Genomic DNA, 26,604 nt, shown 5'->3' with positions numbered 1-26,604 from the left:
CTCATTATGGCCATACCTTCCTGAGGTAGCCATCGGAACCCTCCAGATTGTAGACTTTGTTGCATGGCATACATGTAGCGGTTCCTTACATTCAAATAGAGATGATAGTCAGATGGTTTGATTCTTACTCTTTCAATAGCAGGTTATTCATCTTGGCATTTCTGCGCACACAGTTACAGAGTCCCCCATCAATCTTGTGTTCAAAGGAGAGCAGTTGGCCAACATCAGGCAACGGGTAAAGTGTGACATGTATCTTTCTTAACACTGAATCTTTTGAATGTACTGCTGCAGTGAAATAGAAAGCAGGATCAACGTATTATGGGCCCAGACATACACTCCAGAAATTCTTGAAGATGTCCATGAGCAGGTGTACATTTGTGTATGAATATAGTCTTAGATTTTCTCCAAAATTAGGGATGTCGAAAACCTGTCAAATAATCACTGTTTGCTCATATCCTGCATCCGTTACGGCAGTGCCTGTTTGTTTACTGGAAGATGTGGATATTACGGGCAATGTAGCTTCGTGGAGTCTCTCAATTTAATCGAGTATTCATCGCCAGCTGAAAACTTGAATCCTCAGGATATGTGGCTTTCCTGATATGCTTATCCTCCTCATGTATCCTCCCATCAAAGTTCTGAAGTGATGTGTGCGTGAAATGAAGTGAATCCAGAAAGTGTAATGTTATTGTAGCTGTGATTGTAGCTTTTCTTCTTTTTTAAGAAAGAAAAAAAAGGAAAGTTTAGTGGTTAACAGTGTCAGAGAAGACACGGTCTTTACCATACTGGAACCCAAAACCAGCGAACTACTGAACGAGAAAATGGGCATTATATCAACTCATATTGTGAAATTATATCTGGATGTGCCTTGCAGTTTGTGGCAGTTTGTATCGGATACTGCACGCATTGCGAGCCTCCCTGCAGGACTTCCCTGTCAGATGACAATCATCAGTATGTGGAGTTTCCTCTATCCCGTCCGAAGGTAGCCTACAAACATGTCCATCAGTGGCCTGCTCATAAAAGTCACCATTCTCCTCCGTGTTGTCCATATGGACGTTAATACGATAAATCACAGCAAGTTTCCAAGCAAGTTTTTTGAGCTCAGTGAGCAACCATGCGGGAGAATCATCCCCAATGTAGGATTCGATACTGCTTCAGCTGATGTCATAGGAGCATACAAATTGAAGTGCTGTCGCTTACACTGCTGTGAAGGTGGTATGAAACGCAAAGGGGTCACTTTCACAACGCGCTACACGAACTAGAAGACACTGGAAGCCGGCGTAAATGACGAAGCGTCATCTATCATGTTCGCGGGCATCCTTAAACGTTAAGAACTTTCTATCTTCAGTAGGAATTTCCGGAAACACTGATTCCTGTCGCGAGCAGTCAATGAGGTGCGTTTCAATACTCACTTGTGTTAAAGTATTAGAAACATCTACTCCAAAAATGCCAATCATCATGATGTTAATACATTAGGCAGAAAGTGTATGGGGCTAGTTTTTGACTCAGACTGAGCGTTTTCCCTCATCCTCAGAGATCAGCAAAATGTTTATATATCTGGGACGATGTCTGGCTATATTGTAAAAGATGAGGTGCCCAACTATTTTATACTTCTCTTCCCTGTTCTGCGCAATGTGGTCGAGGTCGTCTTCATCTTTCGTCTTATCAGCTTCCAGGATATAAACATGAATCGGATAATCAGCGTTTTGCCTCACAAATTTGAAATCCCCTGAGGGGGTGCCTTGTAGTGCCTGCCGAGATCAAATTTTTCGTATGGACTTCAATGCTATGCATTAGTCAAGATAATTTCTGATGCTAGCCAGAAGCAACCACCCAAGTCAATATTTATCCAAAGGAATCTGAATGTGAATGCGTGCCAGTTTCAGCAAATACATCCTTTGGAAGAGCATGAATCTGGATCCACAATAATTGGAACAAAGTCATGCGAGCATATAGCGAGGTGGAGTACATAGTAGAGCACTTTAGCGGATTCTCGTTCCCGCATTCCTGACAAATGACACCATACGATGCTGTTGGTAGAACCTGAACATTTACATGAATCATGTGCTCCATGATATCACACCATTAGCCCCGCAACTTTAGATGACGCTCTTCTTTTCTGCAGCAGCATCAGTTTCCTCTTTCAGCGGTTGTGTCAGTTCATAGAATAGCTTTGCCCTGAAAGAAGGATACCGCAAGATGTTGACAAATCGGAGTTGCTCCCTTTCCAAAAGTTTCTGACAAGCATTATTAAAAATGGCCGCATCTCGGTGGTTCAAATTCGTGTTTTCAATGTGGGAAAGTGATACACTGTCCCAGAATGTGACATAAATCTCTGAGTAGTCAAGTGCAGCCACAGGACGCACTTGCTGTTCCGTAACAACATGGGGAGAGGGTAATTGTGTCTCATTGATCTACAATGATGTTGGTGTTGATATTTGTGAGAGGGACCAGTTTGCAGAAATCATGGCCCAGACCAGTGCAAACGAGTTGGCGTTGTGACATACCTTAATGATAGGAAAAGAGAGCACTTATCGCTTCCTAGGCAGGACGAATCTTGCATCTGTAGGCGCAAGAGAGTCAGTGTCTGCCTGGTATAACGCCGCAGCATTATGTGACGATGTTGTTGTTGTTGTGGTCTTCAGTCCTGAGACTGGTTTGATGCAGCTCTCCATGCTTCTCTATCCTGTGCAAGTTTTTCATCTCCCAGTACCTACTGCAACCTACATACTTCTGAATCTGCTTAGTGTATTCATCTCTTGGTCTCCCTCTACGATTTTTACCCTCCACGCTGCCCTCCAATACTAAATCGGTGACCCCTTGATGCCTCAGAACATGTCCTACCAACCGATCCCTTCTTTTGGTCAAGTTGCGCCACAAACTTCTCTTCTTCCCAATCCTATTCAATACTTCCTCATTAGTTATGTTATCTACCCATCTAATCTTCAGCATTCTTCTGTAGCACCACATTTCGAAAGCTTCTATTCTTTTCTTGTCCAAACTATTTATCGTCCAGGTTTCACCTCCATACATGACTACACTTCATACAAATACTTTCAGAAATGACTTCCTGACACTTACATCTATACTCGATGTTAACAAATTTCTCTTCTTCAGAAACGCTTTCCTTGCCATTGCCAGTCTACATTTTATATCCTCTCTACTTCGACCATCATCAGTTATTTTGCTCCCCAAATAGCAAAACTCCTTTACTACTTCAAGTGCCTCATTTCCTAATCTAATTCCCTCAGCATCACCCGACCTAATTAGACTACATTCCATTATCCTTGTTTTGCTTTTGTTGATGTTCATCTTATATCCTCCTTTCAAGACACTGTCCAATCCATTCAACTACTCTTCCAAGTCCTTTGCTGTCTCTGACAGAATTACAATGTCATCGGCGAACCTCAAAGTTTTTATTTCTTCTCCATGAATTTTAATACCTACTCCGAATTTTTCTTCGATAGGAAATAATAATCCGCATCCTTGTAGCAGAAGTATCACGCTATTACATTATTTCAGCTCAGATGTCCAGTATACCATATTCGAGGACAGATGTGGGCTGTGGTGCATTCCGCGAATATTCTTCCAATGATCTGAAGTAGACTTTCCACGCACTCACTCTCGTTCAGGCAAAAGCCGCACCGATAGCAGCCAGCCGCCTCTAACTGAAGAATCCTTCCCACGCTGGGACGGTATCTCCAGCAGTTTCTGCAAACACGCTAGTCTGCTGCAGCCCTGTGCTGGATGGATGAGGTGGCGCGGAGCGAGCGCTGGTTTCACTCACATGTGTTAGTACGTAAAAACGGATTGTGACAAAGACGTAGCAGTGATGGTGAGAAACATTCATTTTCGGAAAGAGATGTGTGTCTGAATGCACGTGTTAAATGACTGATACCTTATCATGTACAGAACAGCATGTGTGCGTCCTTGGATGCAGGTGCATGTCGACAGATAGCATTTCCAACAACTTCCTCAGAGGATTTCCAGAATTATAGTTTCAGTGCTCGGCGAGATATTCAGGCCACGCGTAATGAAACTTATCTGAACCCTTGGTCTAGACATAGCTTACTCGACTTGTAAGCAAAGCGCCGTCTGTCCAGAGTTCTAACATGGTCACTGCTGAAACTTTGAATAAAACACATTATTAATCACTGCTCCAGAGTTCGGCGTAAGAAAGCATCTTCATTCTGCCAACAGCCTTGTCAAGGAAGGCGGAGATGCGGACGGAGGTTCGGGGTATTATCTTGCCTATTGGGTATAAAACGGCCCCTACAGACCGGAAGAACAAGCAATGATCATCGGTATGAGGCTACAGAAAGCAATCGAAGCTCCTGCATTAGAGACAAGTAATGTCCATTCACAGGACATATGGCCTGTAACTGAAAGAGTTTCGTGATGATCTCTCAATTGTAAAGAGATTTCGGACTGGTCCCCCCAATTCGGATGCCAAGAAGGGAACTGCCAAAGGAGAGGTAGTCTTGAGAAAAGACTAAATAATAAACGAAAAGTTAAAGTTCTAAAGGAAGAGGAGTAACAGATATTTGAAAGTGATAGGAAAGCTAGAAAAACTGAAAAGAGAAATGCTAAATCTCATTGCAGATATAATAGTGAACTGTAAAGTGAAGCGAAAAGAGGACAGTCATTTCTGGGAGACGAGTATTTATTTATTTATTTATTTATTTATTTAAATTTCGAGTTCCGTAGGACCAAATTGAGGAGCAAATTTCCAAGGTCATCGAACGCGTCAGTACATGAGCTTACAACATGAAAAGTAATAACAGATAAAAATAAATGTTCATGAACCAGAAAGAAAATCAGTCCATAAGTTTAAGCAAATGCTATCAGCAATACAATGAGAATCATCTTAATTTTTCAAGGAACTGCTCGACAGAGTAGAAGGAGTGACCCATGAGGAAACTCTCCAGTTTTGATTTGAAAGCGCGTGGAGTACTGCTAAGATTTTTTAATTCGAGTGGCAGCTTATTGAAAATGGATGCAGCAGTATACTGCACACCTTTTTGCACAAGAGTTAAGGAAATCCGATCCAAATGGACGTTTGATATCTGCCGGGTATTAATCGAGTGAAAGCTGCTTATTGTGGGAAATAAACTAATATTGGTAACAAGAAACGACAATTAGGAATATACATATTGAGAGGCCAATGTCAAAATACCAAGACTCGTGAAAAGAGGTCGAGAAGAGGTTCGTGAACTCACACCACTTATTGCCCGAACCGCCCGTTTCTGAGCCAAAAATATCCTTCTATAATGGGAAGAGTTACCCCAAAACATAACACCATACGACATAAGTGAATGAAAATAAGCAAAGTAGACTAATTTACGTGTCGAAATATCACTCACTTTCGATACCGTTCGAATAGTGAAAATGGCAGTATTAAGTCTTTGAACAAGATTCTGAATGTGGGCTTTCCACAACAGCTTACTATCTATCTGAACACCTAGAAATTTGAACTGTTCAGTTTCACTAATCATATGCCCCTTCCGTGAGATTAAAACGTCAGGTTTTGTAGAATTGTGTGTTAGGAACTGTAAAAACTGAGTCTTACTGTGATTTAGCGTTAGTTTATTTTCTACAAGCCATGAACTGAAGTCATGTACTGCTCTACTTGAAACCGAGTCAAAGTTGCACACAACATCCTTTACTACCAAGCTAGTGTCATCAGCAAACAGAAATATTTGAGAGTTACCCATAATACTAGAGGGCATTTATATAAATGAGGAACAGGAGCGGCCCCAACACTGATCCCTGGGGCACCCCCCATGTGACAGTACCCCACTTAGATGCCACACCACAGCCGTTATCAACATTGTGAATAATGACCTATTGCTGCCTGTTGCTAAAGTAAGAGGTGAACCAATTGTGAGCTACACCCCTTATTCCGTAATGGTCCAACTTCTGGAGCAATATTGTGTGATCGACACAGTCAAATGCCTTTGTTAAATCAAAAAATACGCCAAGCGTTCGAAACTTTTCGTTTAGCCCATCCAGTACCTCACAGAGGAAAGAGAATATAGCATTTTCTGTGGTAAAACGACTTCTCAAGCCGAACTGCACATTTGATAGCAAATCGTGTGATATAAAATGATCAATTAACCTTACATACACCGCCTTTTCGATGACTTTTGCAAACACTGATGACATAGAAATAGGTCTAAAATTATCTACATTATCCCTATCTCCCTTTTTATAAAGCGGCTTTACTACTGAGTACTTTAATCGCTCAGGAAGCTGACCATTCCTAAAGGAAAAATTACATATATGGCTAAATACAAGGCTACCATGTGCAGCACAGTACTTTAATATTGTATTAGACACTCCATCAAAACCATGAGAGTCCTTAGTCTTCAGTGATTTGATTATTGTCTCAATCTCCCTCTTGTCTGTATCACAGAGGAGTATTTCAGACGTCAATCTCGGAAAGGCATTTGCTAAGAAATTTATATGATTTCCTGTAGATACTAAATTTTTATTTAATTCAACAGCAATGGTCAGAAAATGGTTGTTAAATACTGTACATATATCTGATTTATCAGTAACAGAAACATTATTACTGCAAACTGACTTTATATCATCAACCTTGTGCTGCTGACCAGACACTTCCTTAACAACTGACCATATGGCTTTAATTTTATCCTGTGAATTAGCTATTCTAATATAAGGTAATAAGGTAATACCAACAACAGCAGAAAACGGTGTAACAGTTGTAGGATTCCTTACGAAGAGGAACGTAGGATAGAGAGTAAGTTATTGTGAACATTCCACTCATACGATTGTTCTCACCAGAATTCGCAACAAACCAACACCACCAAAAGTAGTTAGGGTATAGGTTTTGACGTCGCAAGCAGACGATGAAGATATACAGGTATATGAGGATACTGGAAGCATAATTCTGTACATAAAGGGTGTGATGGCTGATTTAAATACATAGTATATGTCGGAATACAAGGAAGAGTTATATGAGAAAAAGGGTTTGGTGTAAGAATGAGAAAAGGGAGGAATACTGATTAGGTTCAGGGATTGATATCAGTTAGTAACAGCAGATCCTCTCGTCAAGAATCAAAAGACGCGGTAAACTTGGAAAGGGCTTCGAGATACTGGTAGATTAAATGTAGATTACATCGTGTCAGGCAGAGATTCCGTAATCCGATATTGGATTTTAAGGGTAACACAGGAACAGACACAGCGTTAGATCACAATTTAATTATGATGAAATTCAAAATACCCAAGACTGGCAAAGCTTTGCAGAAGTTCGAAATATAGCGCGTATTTCAATGAGAGGCGCTTTCCATAACTTACACAACGAATCACTGTCTCGGAATATACAACCGCTAGCTCACAGAAAGTTCCGTACCTAAAGACTGGAAAATTGTTCAAGTCACATCAATATTCAAAAAGGGAAATAGGAGTAATCCGCTGAATTACAGGCCCATATCACTAACGTCAATTTGCTGTAGGGTTTAGGAACATATATTGCGTTCGAACATTTTCGAACATTATGAATTACCTAGAAGAAAACTATTTATTGAAACATAATCATCCAGATTTCAGGAAACATCGTTCTTCTGAAACACAATTTGCTCTTTATACTCATGAAGTTGGGTGGCTTGCGGAGTATAATGTAGATGAAGTAATGAGTGCTATCTACAGGGGGTGTCAGATTGATTCCATATTTTTAGATTTCCGGAAGGCTTTCGCCACCGTTCCTCACAAGCGTCTTCTAAGCAAACTGCGTGGCTATGGAATATCGCCTCAGTTGTGTGATTGGATTCGTGATTTTCTGTCTGAAATGTCACAGTTCGTAGTAATAGACGGAAAGTCATCGATTAAAACAGAACCAAAACCGGCGTTCTCCAAGGAAGTGTTATAGGCCCTCTATTGTTCCTGATCTATATTAACGACATAGGAGACAATCTGAGTAGTTCTATTAGATTGTTTGCAGATGATGCTGTCATTTACCTTCCTGTAAAGTCATCATATGACCAAAGAAATTGCAAAATATTTTAGATAAGATATCGGCATGGTGCGAAAAGTGGCAATTGACCTTGAATGAAGGAAAGTGTGAAGTTATTCACATGAGTACCAAAAGACGCCCGTTAAATATCCATTAAGCAATAAGTCACACAAATCTGAAGGCTGTAAAATCGTCTAAATACTTAGGGATTACAATTAAAATTAACCTAATTGGAAAGATCACATAGATAATGTTGTGGGTAGAGGAAACCAAAGACTGCCATTTATCGGCAGAACACTTAGAAGATGCAACAGGTCTACTCAAGAGACTGCTTACACCACGCTTGTCCGCTCTATTCGGGAGTACTGCTATGCGATGTGGGATCCGCATCGGGTGGTACTGACGGATGACACCGAAAAAGTACAAAGAAGGACATCTCGTTTTGTATTATCGCGAAATAGGGGAGATGGTACCACAAACATGAACGTGAATTGGAGTGGCAGTCATTAAAAGAAAGGCGTTTTTCGATGTGACGGGATCTTCTCATGAAATTTCAATCACCAGTTTTCTCCTCCGATTGTGAAAACATTCTGTTGGCACGCACCTAAATAGGGAGGAATGATGATCACGATAAAATAAGAAAAATTTAAGTGCCCGTTCTTCCAGCGCGCCGTTCGAGGGTGCAACGGTAAAGAGACAGCTTGATGTTGGTTCATTGAACCCTCTGCCGGGCACTTTATGGTGAATAGCAGAGAAATCACGTAGCCGCAGACGTAGATGAGATGAAGAGTAGGCTGAAGTTGAAGAGATCAATCAGGAAAAAGCAACGCCGAAAGAAGTGGGTTACGGAAGTGCTAAGGAATGGAGAGGTACCCTGTAAGTCCTCAGAGTCTATAGATACTTCCGTAATGAATAGATCAGTAGGCTTTTCAATTGAAGAGCACTGGACGTCTCTAAAAAGTACGATCAAAGACGTTAGAATGAAATAAACATGTTGAAGGAAGGAGCCATGAGTAACGGAGGAAGTACTTCAACTGATCGACGAAAAGAGGAAGTACAAAAATGTGCACGGAAATTCAGGAATACAGATGTACACCTCAAATACAAAATACAATAACTGTGATTCCAGAGATCTAAGGCGAAATGTCTGCATGAATAATATGCAGAAATCTGGAAAAAAATGACTATCGGAAGGAGTGACTCAGCATATATGGAAGTCAAAACAACCCTGGGTGAAATCAAAAGCAAGGACGGTAACAGAGTGCAGTGAAAATTCCACAAACACAGCAGAAAAAGCAGATAGGTGGAAGGAGTAGACTGATTGCCTCTTGTAGGGGACGACTTGTCTAGTGTGGTGGTAAAGGAGAAACAGAAGTCAGCAGGAAAGAGATAAGGGATCCAGTAACGGAAAGAGCTTTGGACGACTTAAGATCAAATAAGGCAGAGTGGATAGATAACAATTCATTGGAAATTTTAGATCTATTGAGTGAAATGGCAGCGGAACCACTGTACACCGTTTGTGTAAAATGGCGTTATACCACCCGTTTTTAACAAAAATATCTCACTCACAGTACCGAAGATCGAAAATAGAAATGGAAACTGAGGATCTATTAGATGACGACCGCGTTGGCTTTATAAAAGGTAGATGCACCAGAGGGTCAGTTCTGACGATGCGGTTGATGATGAAAGCAAGAATGTAGAGAGATCAACAAACATTCATAGGATCTGCCGATATGGAAAAAGCTTTCGTCAGTGTATAATGATGCGAGATGTTCGAAATTCTGGGACGATTACGGGTAAACCAATGGAAAACACGTGAAATGTACAATGTGTACGTGAATCAAAGGGGAATAGTAACACTGGAAGGGCAATAACGAAGTGCTCGGATTAAAAAGAGAGTAAGAAGGATATGTAGTCTCCCTTATGATCACGGGACATCTGTTAAAACACCAGGGAATAATTTCTGCGGTACTGAAGGAGCTGTAGAGATAAGCAGATATGGAATGTACCCAGGAAATAATTGAGGAGATAGACTCCAATTGCTACTCTGAGATTAAAACATTAGTACAGGAGAGGAATTCGTGGCTTGCTGCATCGAATCAATCAGAAGCCTGATGACTCAAGAAAAAGTAAGTAAACCTGGACCCTCTAAAACGGGGAATAAGCGCGAATAAATATAAAAAAACATAGATTCTTAAAAAGTATTTGTAATTTTTTTTTAGTTAAAAACATAATCACTTACAAGTCCATCACCATTTTATTCCTGAGTCTGTGCATAGTTGGACACTTAACTTCTTCAAGATTCCGTACTGATGCACATTTGAAAAGGTAATGAAGCCGCAAACGCTTTTCACGGCCTTTGACGTAAACAACGTTATCGTTATGTCCATAGTTTCGGAGGGATGTCACCATTCTTTAATACTGCAGTCCATCTTCAACCAATCGCTTTCGATGGTAATTGCGAGTTAACCAGACAGCCGTCCATCGGGTCTTGGCACTATGTACCCATCTGAAGAGATTGGGTGAAGCAACAATAGCCGAATAAGTTGTCAAACTCATCCAACGTTTCATAATCACAGAATGCAACTTATTGAAACACAAACGGTTCACACTCATCGTAACAGTCCTGCACGTTCTACAATGGCTCATATTTTGGCTGAAACATGGTTTTTGAAAAAATGCATTCATGCTCAAATTTGACCCTTCAGTGTGTGTTAACGCTGTTATTACATGATTTGTCTTTCCACAATATTAAAATCCAAAAATTAAAGCATATGTGTAATTGGTAAATAATGATCCATTATTCATCTTCATCTAGCTTTCATCATCATCATCATCATCAGCCGCATCTTCATCATAATTGCAGGACCTGTTGGTCACCACAAGACTCTTGCAGATGTTTCGTCTACTCTGTCATGACGAAGACTACGTGCTCACGTTAGCAGAGAGAGCGGACGCATGTAGCTCCTAACATTTTTTACTCGTAAACTCTTATATATTGCACGGTGTATTTTAACGGACCTAAACAAGAGCACAATCGCAGTTCTATGTCCATATCTGGTGCACGTGACTCAACCATTTCTAGTTCTACTCACGCGCAACATTAATCACACAGTAGAGTGATGGCTTCTTCTAATGGGTGGAGAGCTACGTGACGAAGTTCTAACAGTTCACTGCACAATGTTTCGTAGAATTAGTAGATGTGCGATTGCCACCATAGTCCACATTCTACAGCATACTTTGTAGAATAACTTGCGTACATTAACTTCTTCAAAGTTTGTTCCTCTGGATGTATGCTCTCCCTGCTGGAAAATATTTTAATTGTTCGAGTGAACACTCCTTCTGTGGCAGTATGATCTCCTAGCATAATTGATAATGAGTGAACATTGCTGTGGAACAAACCAGAAATATGCATTGGCATATCACATAGTCGATACCATTCATCCGCAGATAACATTACCTTAGCATCACAAAATTTCGAGTTTCCAAAACAGCCACCGTGTGGAATCACCTTTCCGATAGCATACTGACGCTGACATGCTTACAGCCAATGTTGTTCAACCTGTAGCTCTTATACAAAGTAATTACTCTGTCATGTGGCTGCTGTATCCCCAACTAAGGTGGTGTTAATATGCACTTTCACATCTTAGCCATTTGCCACTTCTCGAGTTGTTCATCAATTCCTGAGTATATGCCTTATTTGCAGCAGTGCACGCAACAACAAAATATCACTCCAAAAGACAAATACCATGGCCTCTACTGTCTATACTGCCAGTTGATAACCAAAATTAACAAAATTATGAACGTCTGTGAACTACTGTGCTTGTCATTAACTTATGAAGGCGCAGCGATTGTACGAGAAAACAGATAGCCACATCTGCTGATGCATCTCACCTCTACCATGTTATTTAGGGAGAACAGCGAGTGCACAAGTTTGGTGTCTTCAAGAAAACGACTTAATCCTGACTTTATGGATATTCCTGAATACGTTATGACAATCCAGCGAGAGTACTGAGAGTACTGTGGCTTCCAAGATGACAACAAGTGAGATATTTATAAAATGTTTTTAGATTTCTATAGGAAACTTACTGACTGACAGAAGAGTTTGATTTTTATCTGTTTTCTACACCGATTCTACCTTGCTATGTGATATTTTGCACAGATTTAAGTAATTATCTAAGTATTTGAAGGGTATGTTCTTCATTCTATGTATGACTACTGCTAAAATCGTTACCTTGTGAAAGTACAATGCCAAATTACTGGATCCTGTGGCATTAAAATGCCCTGCACTGCTTGTAAAAGAGAATACAAAAAAGGATTTCTTCTGATTTAATGTAATTTTAAATAACGTGTGTATAGACTTGGTAGTTTAGTAAGTAAGATGCTACTGATTAAGTCAGAGTGTTTGCTGTTTTACATGAACTGCTCTTTCACACTGCAGTGAGACACACCAGAAACTCACTCCACCCATCTGTTTCTTAGAGACAAGAACCCCCATTGTCGGGTGCCTGCAGCCGTTTATCAGGGGCCCAATAAGCCTCTTGTCCTCCGGCTCCCAATACATATGCTCCATATAAGACAGTCATTGACATATGTCTCATGTAGCTGTGTTGGAGTCAGTACTGGAGGTGATGGGAGCAGCACTTGACACCCCCCGTGTAACCTAATAGCCCCCTTAACTGTGACCTAAGATCGTTATCTGTGCCTGTATGTCCTCTGAGAACCTGTAAGATTTCTCAGATGTGCATTAACAAATAGTACACTATGAGAAGAATTTTTCTTGAATCTGCTAACTTAATTTCATCCATAGGTCTACTGAAGGGAGATTGGAGCTGTAATTTAAGAATGTAAGAGAATATTTCACCTCAGCCTAGATTAATAATGATATTCATTTTTAAGTGTGATAATATTAGAACTAATGTTTTGCAGGAACAAATGTCTAATAACAGATACCACAACAAATCAAGATATCTCGGACAATAAAAACACGTATCAGTAAACATAACATAGTAAAAATGTTCAGGCCACGTTTTGTTCGTTTACTTCTCTGCCACTTTCTCGTTAGCTTCCACCTCCGTGGTGACCATTAAGTACTGTGAACTGTGCAATGTCCTATATCAATACTACTTGTGATTACAACTTGTTTTCCATCTCGTTCGATGTACCACGACTAACGCGTACAACATACACTCACGTTTTCAATGCGAATGAGCAACCACACGTTTACATTAATCTGCGAGAAAGCTAACCGCAAGAGACAGATTACAGTTAATAATCTTGGAGTAGTTTCGTGCGTCTGTCGTATCGATGCACATACTGTCGCACGCTATCAACGCATATTCTGAAGGATTCATATGTAACGAACGTGTATCATGATGGTGCCAATCTCGGGCTGCACTGCACGTAGCAATACGGTTTACACTATATCCTCGAAGCTTTTAAGGGACGGTTTTACATCACACAAATTTTTCAAGGCCTCACCGATGTCAGAAACGTCGACACGGTACGTCGTAAGAAATCATCGAATGAATGTGCACTGTTCAAAAGATGGAAGTTCGTATTTGAGAAGGAAAGAGCAGTTTCCATCTGCCTTCATGAAATATGTGTGCACATTTATTTTTTATTTTTTTTTATTTTGCAATAGTGTCCTGTTAGATACATGCATTGCGAAGTGGCGCAACGATTACGGCAATCTGCTCGCTCTCCAATAGACTTCAGTTTACATCATGTTTGACTATAAAAAGTGAGTTTCGTCTGTTTAACTTCAGAGGAATTGTTGCATTGTATAGGTGGTGGCCGCATTTGTTTTCCAGACAGTGTCTCTTCTATAGTGAATTCGATTTCATTCGGACTTTTAAGTCCAGTCATTCCGTATTAATGATCAGGTGCAACGGAGATTATTTTGCATTTGTTGTTGATCATGAAGGTGGGCAAATGTAAATCATTGAACTCAGACAGGGATGTATCTTCTTTGAAAGTCTTCAGGCACGGTGTTAACATCAGATCGTCACGTCGTTACCAGAATAAATTCCAAATCCGAATATTCCGGAATATAGCAGCATCTTTCAAAAATGCTATTTACCGAATACCAATTGATAGTGGCTGTGTTTGAAGCGCCGACCAGAAGCAGCCCAGCCAGGCACGCCGCAGTGAAGGCAGCACAGTACGTGGCAGTATCAAACTGGATGACGTTCATCCTACAAGCTCTGATATTATAGCACGTCCTGTTCATTAGATACTGTACGCCTTAGAACATTTTGGCTTTATTGTCAATTGGACAAATTTCAAGCGCTCGTACTGCTTTTCTGTGAAGTATAAAGGTAGGAATCAAGCACACATTGTTAACATGAACTAGACTGTAACCTAACCTCTTGATGCAAATAGCCAAATCTGGCGGTATGAAACCATTACAGACACTGGGGATTTCCTACAGATTACAACGAAAAGTATAAAAAACATCAAGACACCAAACATGAGATTGGTAATCTGTCGGTATACGATTCTGTTTATACAAGGTGGTCCATTGATAGTGACCGGGCCAAACATCTCAAGAAATAAGCATCAAACGAAAAAACTACAAAGAACGAAACTCGTCTGGCTTGAAAGGGGAAACCAGATCGCGCTATAGTTGGCCCGCTAGATGGCGCTGCCATAGGTCAAACGGATATCAACTGCGTTTTTAAAAATAGGAACCCCCATTTTATTACATATTCGTGTAGTACGTAAAGAAATACGAATGTTTTAGTTGGACCACTTTTTTCACTTTGTGATAGATGGCGCTGTAATTGTCACAAACGTATAAGTACGAGGTATCACGTAACATTCCGCCAGTGCGGACGGTATTTGCTTCGTGATACATTACCCGTGTTAATGGTTCAAATGGCTGTGACCACTATGGGACTTAACTGCTGTGGTCATCAGTCCCCTAGAACTTGGAACTACTTAAACCTAACTAACCTAAGGACATCACACACATCAATGCCCGAGACAGGATTCGAACCTGGGACCGTAGCAGTCGCGCGGTTCCGGACTGAGCGCCTAGAACCGCTAGACCACCGCGGCCGGCACCCGTGTTAAAATGTATCGTTTACCAATTGTGGTAAAGGTCGAGATCGTGTTGATGTTTGGGTATTGTGATCAAAATGCCCAACGGGCGTGTGCTATGTATGCCGCTCGGTATCCTGGACGACATCATCCAAGAGTCAGGACCGTTCGCCGGATAGTTACGTTATTTAAGGAAACAGGAAGTGTTCAGCCACATGTGAAACGTCAACCACGACCTACAACAAAGGATGATGCCCAAGTAGGCGTTTTAGCTGCTGTAGCGGCTAATCCGCACATCAGTAGCAGACAAATTTCGCGAGAATCAGGAATCTCAAAAACGTCGATGTTGAGAATGCTACATCAATATGGACTACACCCGTACCATATTTCTATGCACTAGGAATTGCATGGCGACGACTTTGAACGTCTTGTACATTTCTGCCACTGGGCTCAAGAGGAATTACGGCACGATAATAGATTTGTTGCACGCATTCTATTTAGCGACGAAGCTTCATTCACAAACAGCGGTAACGTAAACCGGCATAATATGCACTATTGGGCAACGGAAAATCCACGATGGCCGTGACAAGTGGAACATCAGCAATCTTGGTGGGTTAATGTATGGTGCGGCATTATTGGAGGAAGGATAATTGGCCCCCACTTTATCGATGCAATATAAATGGAGCAATGTGTTGTGGTTGGCTAGAGAGCCAACACCGTTTTACTAAAGGAGGCCGAGATGCACGCGTTTTAGCTTACACAGGCTGGCGTGAGGTCTGGAACATGACAAGGAAATTAGAATTTAGAAAAACGGACGTAGCTAGTGGGATACTTAACTTTAATCCATTAATGATGAACGTCGGTTTTGACGGTACATGATTCACAATATCAATAGTAACTCATAATGGCGCCTTGCTAGGTCGTAGCAAATGACGTAGCTGAAGGTTATGCTAAGCTATCGTCTCGGCAAATGAGAACGTAAGTAGGCAGTGAACCATCGCTAGCAAAGTCGGCCGTACAACTGAGGCGAGTGCTAGGAAGTCTCTCCAGACCTGCCGTGTGGCGGCGCGCGGTCTGCAATCACTGATAGTGGCGACACGCGGGTCCGACGTATACTACCGGACCGCGGCCGATTTAAAGGCTACCATCTAGCAAGTGTGGTGTCTGGCGATGACACCACATTCCTCCCCCGCAAATCGGTGTACGGTTGTGTTATAAGGCTTGCTCCCGCGGTGGGGAAGACGCCATGTTAACGTATGCGACGAGGTGGGGAGCCTAACAACAGGCGAGTCTGTGCCACCCGCACCCTGCCATTCGGACTGCGGGGAGCTAGGAAACGCCTGAAAACCTGCTCCAGGGTGCACGCCAACATGCGGTGTGCGCGCCCGCAGAGAGACAGAAGGGGCCGAAGGGTCGACCTCAATCGGGCCGGGGCACCCGACGGGCGAAGACGACATATGGTCCGGAGCGGGCAAGAGTTCCAAGTCGGAGGACAACTGGTCATGGGAAGCGATCGGCGGCGCGTGACCCAGGGAGGCGCCCGGCGGTTGCAGCGACGCGTGCACTGCCGGCGTCGCCGGCGGGAGAGCAGGCAGCGACGGCGGTGGCGGCGGCGCGTCACCATGGGGCAAAATGGAACGCAGCGTCGGTAACACCTGGGGCTGAAGCGAGCCAGTAGATGGGTCCCCAGGGCGCTGACCGGAAGGCACAGTCGCTGAAAGCAGACGGCGAGAGGCAGATCCCGTGCGACGACAGAGGTGCAGCTGGTTGAGATGCCGGCGCACCTCACCAGAGGCCCCCAAAATCAGATACATAGCGCGTCCGAGGCAGCGAAGAATGTGCCCTTTGAGCCAACACCGTGAACCCCGGTAGTGGCGGTAGTACACAAAGTCGCCTGGGGCAAAAGCAGGTGTCTGCCGCTGCACAGGAACCTGATGCGGTAGATGTAGCAAAGACATGAAGGTTCGATGAGGGCGACCGTGGAGCAACTCAGCCGGCGAGTGACCATCTCGGGGCTGAGAGCGATACGAGGACAAAAAGAGCAATAACGCGTCCTCCAGAGAATGCGACTCTTTTAACTTCAACATCTGAGACTTGAAAATCCTGACCAATCGTTCAGCGGCACCGTGTGACTATGGCGAGAACGGCGCGGACGTCAGACGTTGAATACCATAGGCCTTGTACGAGTAGAATGACTGAAATTCTGCGGACATGAATTGTGGGCCATTGTCGGAAACAATAGTCTGCGGGAGGCCTTCAATGCCAAAGATAGCAGATAACGCTTGGATGGTGGCAGATGAAGTCGTGGAAGACATCCGGTCAACAAAGGGAAAACTACTGAATGAATCTACCACAACCAACTATCGAGCATTCCAGAATGGACCAGCAAAATCGATGTGTAAGCGTTTCCAAGGGGAAGTGGCTTTTGGCCATGCAAAAAATTTCCGCGGTGGTGCTGATTGTTGTATGGCACACAGCATTCAAGAAGAGCACATATTCGTAATCGCGGCATCGATTCCGAACCAAGCACAGTGCTGACGAGCAAGTTGTTTCGTTCTCACTATACCCAATGTCCTTGGTGGAGAAGCTGTAAGACAGAGGACTGTAACGAACGTGGGATCACGACCCTGGACTGATCATTATCAGAACGCAACAGCAAAACACCATGTCGAACAAAAAGTCTCTCCTTGTGAGCAAAAAATCGGCGAACCAACGGGTCCCCGATCCGTGACTTCTACAAGGGCCACTGCGTAGCAACAAAACGCAGAACGGTAGCAAGGACTGGGTTGGCAGCTGTGGCTGTAGCTACACGACGAAAATCAGTCGCAAACGATTCGACCACGTTATCGGTTCCCGCATCAATGAACATGCAAGCAAGTTCAGAGGAATCGAATGCCCTGTCCTCAGCAACAGGCAAACGGGACAATGCATCGGCGTTTCTGTGCTTAGCAGTGGACAGATACAAGACATCGTAGCGGTACTGCGGGAGGAAAAGAGACCAGCGAATGAATTTCTGCGCTGTACGTTGAGGTACAGGCAAGTTCGGATGAAAAAGCGATGTCAAAGGTTTGTGGTCTGTGATGATGGTAAAGTGACGACCATACAAGAAATCATGAAACTTTGCAACACCAAATACGAGAGCCAATGCTTCTTTCTCGATCTGTGAATAATTTCTTTGCGCAGACGAGAGCAATTTGGACTCAAAGGCAATAGGGCGATCGTGCGATCCATCTTTGTACGCAAACACAGCACCGATCCCGAAATCCGATGCATCCACCATCAACAAAAGAGGCTTCTGGGGATCGAATGGCGTAAGGCAAGATTGGAAATCAACGCCGAATTCAACTGGCGAAATGAGCGTTCGCATTCCGTCGTCCAGACGAACGGAACACCTTTATTGCGTAAGCGATGAAGCCGAGCTGAAATGGAAGAGGCATGTGGCACATATCTGTTATAGTAATTTATTTTTCCCAGCACACTCTGTAGCTGCTTCAAATTCTGCGGCGAAGGCAAGTCTTGTATGGCACGAAGGTGTGTGGAACTTGGATGTATGCCTTGGGCATTGAGTACATGTCCCAGGTATGGCAAATCACGAGCAAAAAACACGCATTTGTCCTTCCGCAAGCGAAGACCATTTTGTCGCAATACCTGAAATAATGTTCTGAGATTGGCCAAATGTTCTTCTTCCGTCTTTCCGGAGATCACAATATCGTCCAGATAATTTGCTGCAGCAGGGACCGACGCACAAACAGTTTGTAGATATTGCTGAAACAATGCAGGGGCGGATGCACACCCAAATGGCAGTCATTTGAATTGATACAACCCAAGATACATGATAACCACCAAAATGTGCTGGGATTCTTCATCCACCGGTATTTGCAAGTACGCATCTGCGAGGTCCAACTTCGAAAAATATATACCCGGGCACAGTTTGTCAAAAAGATCTTCCAGGCGGGGTAAAGGAAAAGTTGCAATCACTAGTTGTGGATTCACTGTTGCCTTGAAGTCCACACAAAGTCTCAATTTTCCGGAAGGTTTTGGCAAAATTACTAAGGGTGATGCTCAGAGAGAAGCCTGCACACGTTCAATTACACCTTGTGATTTCAAATCGTGTAATGTTTTTGCGACCTCATCACGCAATGCGTGGGGAACATTGCTCGCTCTGAAAAATTTCGGTTGCGCGTTTACTTTCAGTTCAAAATGTGCTTTATAATTCTTAGCGCAACCGAGGCCCGGTGCAAAAATGTCTGCAAATTCTACACATACACGAGAAACGCTGTCTGAAGGCACAGTCTGGTTCACTCATAGGACCTGATTTACCATAGACAAGTTAAACAACTGAAATAAATCGAAACCAAACAAGTTCACTGCAGAAGAAGAATGGAGTATGTAAAATGACACAAGTTTTGTTTGTCCTTTGTATGTTGCAAGAAGGCTGCACTGTCCTAACACAGGGATCTGTTGACCTGAATAGCTAGTTAACTTAACATTTGCAGCATGCAACGGAAGTGTGCCCAGCAGTTTGTAAGTGTCTTGATTGATCAGTGAAACTGCAGCCCCGGTATCTAGCTGGAATGGTATCACTTTGCTGTTAATGTCCAAGTCCACAAAAAGTTTACTGTCCTGCTGACGACAAGAGCGACTGTCTAGTGCAACGTGAACTGACTCTGGTACAGAATCACTTGCGACTTGACGGGATTTCCAGCGATGTCGACGCACACTATTTGTGGGATCAACACAGTCACCGCTAGAAAGAGTGGCACTGAGCGGAGTGGAATGAAGTACATGAATTTCCATGGGGGAAGTTTCATGAGCCTGAGTATCCTTGGTTCGAATCTGGTGCGAAGCAAAGGGCCTGGAATGGTTGTGAGTTTCTGATCTGAGCTTTTTCTAGCAAACACTCTGAACATGTCCTTTTTTATTACAATAAAAGCAAATAGCTTGGTGTGACGGGCAATTCTCACGCGAATGTCTAGTAGCGCACCGTGGGCAGGATTTGAGCACTGCATTTGCTTGCCAGCACGGCACACGTGGATGAGAGCCTGGCGGCAGCGGCGCGGCCAGGCGCGAGCGCTGTTTACTGCTCCATGCAGCTCGCCCAGCGGGCAGGTTAACCTGACACACGGCTGGTGAAGTTTCAAATGATTCCTGAGCAAAGTCAAGTGTGTACTGCCGATCCAATATGTCATCAGGGATTGACTAGTTTCAAAATATGTTCCCTTATACGAACATCAGAAACGTTCTGTGCAATTGCATCACGTACCATAGTATCTGAATAAGGGAGTCCAGATTGACACTCAAAAGCACAATTCCTAGTAAGGTCTTGCAAGGTTGCAACCCACTCCCAATTAGTCTGACCTGCCGTACGTTTTGTACGAAAGAAGGTATACCGTTTCGCAACTACATTCACTGATTCTTTGAAATATGCATCTAATGCAGACAAAATTTCGTCGTAGGACAGAGTTGCTACGTCACGTCGGGGAAATAATTCGACTATCATACGGTACGTGTTCACCCTGACTGATGACAACAAAAAAGGGTGCCACTCGTTACCTTCAATTCTGTAGGCGGTGAGATGGAACCCAAATTGGCGTGACCACTCCCTCCAGCTTTCCAGTGCAGCATCAAAAGGTCGAAAAGTTGGTGCTACTCCGTGTTGTGGCTGCATTAGTGGTGGAGCGGCTGCTGCCGCATCGTTTTGCATCGCACGTTGACCCTGGACGAGCTGTCCAAGGGCATCCAGTAAGGCCTGCGTCTGCTGATTCTGTAAGCGATAAAATTCGGACAGTGCATCTGGAGATTATAGCGAAGCCATTACACAAGTAAATCAGGGCACTTTAGAGAAGAACGCGGTTTTACCTCGTCGCCAATGTTTTACTAAAGGAGGCCGAGATGCACACGTTTTAGCTCACGCAGGCTGGCGTGAGGTCTAGACCATGACAAGGAAATTAGATATTAAAAAACGGACGTAGCTGGTGAAATACTTAACTTTAATCCATTAATGATGAACGTCGGTTTTGACGGTACATGATTCACAATATTAATAGTAACTCATAATGGCGCCTTGCTAGGTCGTAGCAAATGACGTAGCTGAAGGCTATGCTAAACTATCGTCTCGGCAAATGAGAACGTAAGTAGGCAGTGAACCATCGCTAGCAATGTCGGCTGTACAACTGGGTCGAGTGCTAGGAAGTCTCTCTAGACCTGCCGTGTGGCGGCGCTCGTTCTGCAATCACTGATAGTGGCGCCACGTGGGTCCGACGTATACTACCGGACCGCGGCCGATTTAAAGGCTACCACCTAGCATGTGTGGTGTCTGGCGGTGACACCACACAATGTATGCTGATTTCCTACGTAACGTTCTACCGATGATGCTACAAGATGTTTCACTGGATGACAGAATGGCGATGTACTCTTAACATCACTGATGTCCGGCATATAGCTCGCGTGCGGTTGAAGCGGTACTGAATAGCATATTTCATGGCAGGTGGATTGGCCGTCGAAGCACCATACCATGGCCCGCACGTTCACCGGACCTGACGTCCCCGGAAGTTGAAGGATCTTTGCGATCGTGATTCACCGACAACGTCTAACAACATGCGTCAACGCATTGTTAATGAATGTGCGAATACTACGGAAGGCGAATTACTTGCTATTGACAGCAATCTCGTTACACGTATTCCCAAATGCATTGAGGTTGACAGACGCCTTTTTGAGCATTTATTGGACTAATGTGGTATTTACAGGTATTCACTCTGTAAGAGCATGCGTTCGCAAAGGTACATGTATCACATTGGAACAACCGAAATAAAATGTTCAAACGTACCTACGTTCTGTATTTTAATTTAAAACACCTACCTGTTACCAAGTGTTCATCTAAAATTGTTAGCCATATGTTTGTGACTATTATAGCGCCATCTATCACAAAGGGAAAAAAGTGGTCTAACTAAAACATTCATATTTCTTTACGTTCTACAGGTATATGTATTAAAATGGGGATTCCTATTTTTAAAAAAAACGCAATTGGTATCCGTTTGACCTATGGCAGCGCCATCTAGGGGGCCAACCAGAGCGCCATCTGGTTTCCCCCTTCAAGCCAGACAAATTTCGTTCTTTGTAGTTTTTTCGTTTGACTCTTATTTCGTGAGATATTTTGCCCGGTCACGATCAATGGACCAGGTAAGTGTAAAATAAATAGACGCTTTTTTATACTTAAGTACTTCAGTTTTTCCCGGCAGAAGTGAGTTATCTTAACATGTACAAAAGCTGTATCGGGACATGCAGCTAGCTTTTTTGCGCTAAAACTGTTGAAACAAAATGCCAGAGGCATCGAGTGTACTTAGACAAAGCTCATTCGCTCTACGAGATCAGTCAGGGCAGTTGCACTTTCAAGTACAAAACTTTACACTTGGTACACATACATGGTATGAAAATTTAATAATGCTAAATTCCGATGTACTGTGAGTGAATGGGTGACGGCCATCAAGCGAGAACAGGAGCAGCTTAGGTGGCGGCCCGTCAGCCTGCTTTCAGGCAGCGGACGGCAGAGCGCTCGCTCAGGCCGAGCAGCCAGTCCACGGCAGCGGTCGACCGCCAGCGATTGGCAGTCCGTGATAAGAGCTTGCGTCATCGATATCCTGGCAACGGTGGGAAAGCACGCGCTGCGGGGTCCGAACACTGGAGGGAGAACTCACTGTGCAGAGGAGAGGGACAAGCGGATCGGAACCCGGAGGTCTCCATGTAGGGCACGGTGTTTACCGCCCGGAAATGTTTCCTTTGATTCCCCAGAAGATATTCCTCATCACAGTGTTCGTTTCAAATGCTAGTTTTTGTATCAGTTAGACTGAATATTGTGAATAATTTTACATCTGAATTGAAAGAGTATAAGGTAACCAAAAAATTGTAAATAAATACAAACATAAAAAAACTGCATGGTTCCAGAGACGTTTGGAAGCCTCAAAGATATGTGATGCATACATTTAGACTTGAAGGATGAATCAAAATTGATTTGACTGTGGTTTGAAGAAGGGGGAATACTGGGGTAGTTCTTGCTTTTGTTCAAAGAAGCTCTCCCAAGATGGCGTGGTGTTTAGCACATCAGCATAGTAGGGTGGAGCCTCACAGTCGAATCCCAGGCTTCATACAAATTTTAATTCGTCACATAAGTCTGCTTGTATACGTCACAAATGTTTCAGACTTGATGGAAAGGTCTCAGCAACCAAATAGTTTCATTTTATTCATTCGATGCTGAGGTGCTATTACAATAAAGTTGTAGAGCCTGTGCAATGCTGTTCAAGTTCAGGATGAGTACCATTTGTGCGGAGGCGTGAATAGGAATATAGATTGATGAGAGAGGGGTGCTAGGGTAGTCCGTGCAATTGTGCAAAGACACAGTGCCAGAGTGGTGTAGTGGTTAAAGCATCTGCATAGTGAGCAGGGGACCTAGATTCCAACCCTGGCCTTCGTATAAATTTTCATTCATTGCATCAGTCTGCATGTATACTTCGTATGTACAAGCAATTACTCTTCTTCCACTCTTCTCTTATCATCGTAGCCTACTCATGTTTTTCTTACCAGCAACCCTAAATCTCTGCTCCCTATTTATTATCAGTAGTCTTAATTTCGAGCTTGCTGGTGTATTTCAAGCACGAGACATCATTAATTTAATCGCATTTTACGATTGTTCTTTCCGATTCAGCTGTATTTGGCAGGTATAGAAATGGAGCATAAACCGTATAAATAAGAAAGATATTAAACTGCGTTAGTAGACTCAATGCACTTTAACTGAAATTGGCCTAGTTATCCATGTATATATGCCTGAATGAAGTAACAGTACCCTGCTGTTAACTGCTGCAGAAAATGTCACTTGTAAAAGGAATGAAGTTTAAAAATATTTCACTTTGGATACATTAAGATAAAGTGTACATAGCCAAGCAATTGGCAGATCTGTGTTGTATTCCACGACGTGGTTAAAAATAAACGCTCAACAAGTACTGAGGGTACACTATCGAAGTACGGATCTATAAGATTTAGAGAGTAGTATTAGGGAAGGATATCCTAAAATTACTACGTCTTTTTTATAATTGTCGTTAGTCTACTACAGATTATTTATTATATTTAATACATCCCATATTCTTCGATGTAAATTCCTCTATAAATACTTAAAAGTTTTTCTTTATGTTCTCTGTTATATCTGCCATTACATCAGTTACTATAACTACAACATTTGTATTTGATTTTGACAGAAATTTCTTCTTTTGTTATTAGGTTCGTGCATAAGATCACAGAATTTTTCCATAAGCTTAAAAATTAAAAAAGATACATCTTGGTCTTCAATAATATATTACCTTTACTACTTACTACTTACAACAGTCTTCCAACGTTGGGGCGACTGTAGAAGTAACATGGTTTTGAGGTGAAGAACCCCTCGAGCCATGTTCGGAGCGCATTTTCATTCGGTAAAGAACTTCCCTGACGGTTGTTCAATAGAGAGCGGGAAAGATGATAATTTGAGGGAGCTAGTTTAGGTGAATAAAGTGGGTGCGGAATGACTTCTCAGTCCAACGTTTTTTTGTTGTTTTTTTTTGTTGTTGTTGTTGTTAGTAGCATAATTTCTTGTAGTTTTCCTGGTCGTAGTTCCTAGATTGGGTCCTCAAGATGTCACAGTTGTTAACAATAAATGTCAGCAGCGATGTTTACTCCTCGGACAAGCAATTCATAGACCGTCGCTGTTGCACCAGACGCGTAACAGTGTCTTTTATGGATGCGGGTCTTTGTACGGGGAGTTGCTGTTTTGTTTGGTCTCAACGATTCCTTTCTTTTTCTTACGTTAGCATAAAATTCAAATGAAATAATCGTGTGGCATTGATGGCTGGGAGGCTCCATTCATGGGAGTTCGGACGCTGGGTGCAAGTCTTATTTCAGGTGGCGACACATTGGGCGACTTGGGCGTGGTGATGATGAACGGATGATGAGTGCAGCATAACACCCAGTCCAAGAGCGGAGAAAACATACAAATCGGCCGGGAACCGAACCCAACCGCGCTGCATGGTAGGCAAACACGTTACTACTCAGCTATGCAGCCGAATTATGTTAGCATTAAGACACCATTTCTCGTCACCAGTAACGATACAGAATAAGAATGGTCGAGGTTGTTCACGAGCCAATTGCTGATGAGCAGCAGAGATGCACTTATGGTCATCCGCTGAGCTTTGTAATTTTGGCTTAGAGTACGCAGTAAACAAACACCCTATTTTTGGACCTTCCCCATGGCATGAAAACGTCGAAGGATGGTGGAATGATCACAGTTTATCATATTTGGCAGTTCTCGAGTAGTGGACGTGGATGATTGTGGATTAACGCTTTTAAACCATCTCTATCAGACCATGAAGGTCTTTCTAAATATGGAGCCTCACTAATGTCAAAACGATCCCCCTTAAAACGAAAAAACAATTATCTTGCTGTGCTCTGTTCAGTGGCATTATCTCCACCCACGGCATAAAAGTTTCTGGTTGCCTCCTCTTTGTTGCCCCCCTGTTGAACGCAAACGGAAGAATATGTAGGCAATGTTTCGAATTTTCTACTTGGGACTCCATTTTCTAGCATCCACAGCTGCATTCACTATTTGTAAATGAGGAAATGATAATGTGCATACAAAGATGGCAACAGTGAACTACCTATAAAACATTTCAATTGAAACCTTCCCGTCTCCTCTATATATCTCTTTCGTTACGCAATAACCGTCTCCTCTATATCTCTTTTACTACGCAACATTCCCTTTTACAATAGCCTATGAAATCTTCCCTTAGAATTTCTACCTCTTGCTTAATAATAACAAATGAAATCTTCCCTTTGAAATTAATTCTCTTTCTCAATCTTCGTATACAAGTTTATGCTGCTTATTAAAAGTTATTTTCTGATTATGTCAATGAAACATAGAACGTGTCGTCATCGTGGCCCTCAGTCGTTACCTGCAATAACCCAAAACTGTTCCTAATCTTTTTTACTGTTACTGGATCGCCATCTGACTGCTACATCGAACTGCGACATGATTATACTTACTCTGTTTTACTTTACTCTATTAGATGCTGGTAGGCTGTCGAAATAAGTGGCTGTATTTATTACCAAAGCTGACGTTATTCTTTAAAAGCAAAACTGCCGTCATTCTTTAATTAATTTGACTGAAGTTACGTAATTCATAGTTAAAATTTTCCTTGACAATAAAATTTCGCGAAGTTATATGTTGATGGTTTTTGAGATGGATTATAATCGGTAATGCAACATTGCTAGAAGAAATTAGTTATATTGTGAATGAAATGATTTAACAAACGTTCAAATGGGACTTACTTTTTACAATAATCTTACAACTAGCAATGCGCAAACATACCTTCAGTAGTCTTGAGTTTCTCAAAAAATTAATTAAATAATATTAGTTCCTCTTATGATAATAGTTAGCTGATGTCTCTGTACATCCGTTTACAATCTCTTGTAAATCATAGCTAGTGGCTGGCAGGCACACCGCTCCTCTCAACCTCTCGCTTCAGACATACTACCGACTCGCTTCACTTCTTGCTTACTACTGACTCCTA

Source organism: Schistocerca americana, chromosome 3, assembly GCF_021461395.2.
Source record: "Schistocerca americana isolate TAMUIC-IGC-003095 chromosome 3, iqSchAmer2.1, whole genome shotgun sequence".
In the NCBI taxonomy this organism is placed as follows: domain Eukaryota; kingdom Metazoa; phylum Arthropoda; class Insecta; order Orthoptera; family Acrididae; genus Schistocerca; species Schistocerca americana.
Note: the sequence above shows the minus strand (reverse complement) of the source record.